Source organism: Eleginops maclovinus, chromosome 21 (genome assembly GCF_036324505.1).
Source record: "Eleginops maclovinus isolate JMC-PN-2008 ecotype Puerto Natales chromosome 21, JC_Emac_rtc_rv5, whole genome shotgun sequence".
Lineage (NCBI taxonomy): Eukaryota > Metazoa > Chordata > Actinopteri > Perciformes > Eleginopidae > Eleginops > Eleginops maclovinus.
Window position 1 is genome coordinate 2,317,585 of NC_086369.1, and position 3,188 is coordinate 2,320,772.

The following is a 3,188-nucleotide window of genomic DNA, read 5'->3' on the forward strand; positions in this document are numbered from 1 at the left end:
GGATCTGAACAATAGGAACTGGCTCCCAAAATCCCAGAGTCGGGTACTGCACCGCCTTTTCTGCTCTGCACAGATCCTTACGCACAGCACAAGAGGACTTTAGAGGTTGTGCGTAAAACTGCAACCCGGTTCACGGGCTTTTACACCACATACATGTATCTTTCACAATAAAGAGTCCTTGAAACTTAATTTCTTGAGAACTACGGTGTCCTGGAGGAGAAAAGTGCGCCCCCTCCCCCTCCCCCTGCTCTGTTCCCCCTGATTTGGTATGTTGGTCCCCACAGAGTTTGTATTGACCCCCGTCCATTGAAGCCTGCAGGCCCTCCAGTGCAGCTGTGCAGTGCTGTGTTGTTGTGAACTGGACGGGACCAGTCAGGACTGTGCAACACACACACACACACACACACACACACACACACACACACACACACACACACACACACACACACACACACACACACACACACACACACACACACACACACACACACACACACAACAGTGATCACAGCTCGATCCCCCCTGTGTTCTCGCTCTGGAATTCTCTTCTCCACTTCAATCAGCACACTTTGAATCGGGGGGAGCCGTTCCCGTCCACTTCATTAATAACTGACTATTCGCAGATCACAGGGTTTGATAGGGGGGTCCGATGGTGGGAAGTTTTCCGTCTCGCCCCCGTGAACGCAGGAACTCCCACCATGATGTACCTGAGGGGTTGTTGCAGCACAGCAGGGCTGCCTTCACTGACATGACACGCTGTAACACCTGTTGCTCTTGTTCAGGGGAAAGTGTGTGTGTGTGTGTGTGGACAATCAGCTTTTTTTAATAAAGAAAATATGAAATGATGTGCATCGTTGAGTGACACACCGGGCCAAACAGCAGGATGTTCCAGCGTCAGGACGTTTTCTCCAGTGTTGTGCTGCAGCCTGCCAGCACTTTGCAACCTCTGCCAATGTTTTGGTGCTGTTGCTACCGAGCTGTTTGAATGTGGCTCCCTCACCCTGCACTGAGTAGAGAGAGGGAGAAAAAATGGGGGACTCCCAACCCCAAAAAACCCCTCCAAGGTGCCCCTCCCCCCTCTCCATCTCTCCATGCAGGGCTGGATGAATTAGCTCGGGACAAAAGGCTTTGTGGGCCGGCCATGAAAGGCCTATTAACCATACTGCATCCCCCAGAGGCCCTGCCCGCAGGACACCGCCTCCCAGAATGCCGCTCTCTCAGCAGGCCGCAATCCCAGCATGCACTGCTTCCCTTCAGCGCTCACCCTTGTCACCCCCGAGCCTCGCCATAGAGCCCCACACAGATTGTCATGTAGATGATTATAAATGTGTTTATGAAAGTAGAGGAGAGCGGGGAGCGTTGGTGTGTGGGAGAGATTTGTGCGTTTCACCAACAAAGAAGAGCTTTAGGTGTTGGCTGTCAGGTGTGAACTCGTCCAGTGTGTCTCATCATTAAACGGTGTGTTCATCATCAGTGTGAGTGTGTGTGTGTGTGTGTGTGTGTGTGTGTGTGTGTGTGTGTGTGTCTGAGGTGATTTTTCCTCTCTCGATGCTGCCTCCTCTCCGACCTCGTCCCTCCATTGTTTGGCCCGGCGCCATGACAACGACCCACTCTCTCCTTCCCTCTCTGTTTCCTGCTGACCTTAGCAGCTGTGTCACTTCCTCACTGTGACAAAACCAGATTGAATCAAACACACTCTTGTGTCTTTGGAGGACTACATCAGCACACTTTCACTCTCACGCTCACAAGAGCAAGACAGAAGAGGACTCATGCACCATAGCTCTCTCTTTTCAACGTGTTTGATTATTGATCCTTCTGGGTGAAGTCTTCAGTAAGACTATCAGAGTAAAGGCATCCCTCCTGTCCATACTGTCCGTAAAGGGATCACTTCTTTGTGCCTCTTCAGGTTTTTGGGTTTTCTTTGTGCGTGTAAAGGTTTTGCAAAGCCTGAAATCCCCTCAGCCAGCTAACCAATCAGAGCAGACTGGGACTTTTTGAACATTATCACAATGGAGACACTGAAAACAAATATGAACCTGCAAGAACTAGGAAAAGCACTTACCCTAACCCTACTCTTTTTTAGGCTTTGCATAAAAATAACACTGATTCTGTCGTCTATCTTCAACAGTTTACTCGATGGGTTCAACACATCCAAGCTATGGAAGACTTTAATGTGTTAACACTGGAGACAATTGAAGCCTAATCTATAAAGTGGATTTCTCGGGTAAACAACAACAACCTTAAGCTCTGTGTGAGTTTCAGGGTTCATCCACACTGCACACACACCCTCAGTCATGGTGCAAATCTTTACAAAAACCCAGACATTCAAACAACAGGTGTTTCTACGCCGACACGCTGAAGGCCTTCCTGTCCCGACACATAATACCATTACAGTTTCTGAATAAAGGATTAAATGAAGCGTGAGAGGAGGTAGATTCAGCAGCGCAGTGGCAGGACTTCCTGACGTTTATTCAGCATGTGCACAGCAAAAAAGACCAGGAGCTGAAGGTCTGCAGAGCACATCAGAGACTTCCGATGAGGAGTTCAAAGTCAGCTGTTTTTCCCACAACTTCTCTTAACTTTCTTTCCAGCACTCCTAAATAATAATAAAAAGGCTCAGAGGAGCTCATGGGAAAATGTCTTCATATGGAGAAGTAAATGGTAGTTTTATGACCTCTGAACTGCAGCTTCAGGCACATCATCTATCTCAAATCCAGTGGACGGAAAGCATGTTGGACATTTGTTACTGTCCAATGTGAGGACTGTGGGGGATCCAGGATTTAACCCGGATATTGCCAGTGATGTTCTAAAATTAAAAAATAGTAAAAATAGTTTTGTTTCTTTCAGAGGGTGGGAAAAGAAAATGTATGCTCCTCTCGTGTGTATGGTACATATGAAGCTACAGCTGTTAGCCTAGCCTAGCATAGAGACTGGACAGTACAAACGAGATAAAATGTGTTGATTAATGAGCTTTAGAGCGGGTATTATTGTAGGTTTGATTCATTTACGGAAAAAAACTACAAACGATTATTATTGTTATTTCCATAATGTCCGATACAATGGAGATGTTAGAAGACAACAAAAGCACAAGATCCCCGACATAAAAGCTCCATTATAGTAAAGAAAATAACTATACACTGAATACTAAAGGCTCAATTGTTATTTTTGTAAAACGTAGGACTGATTAA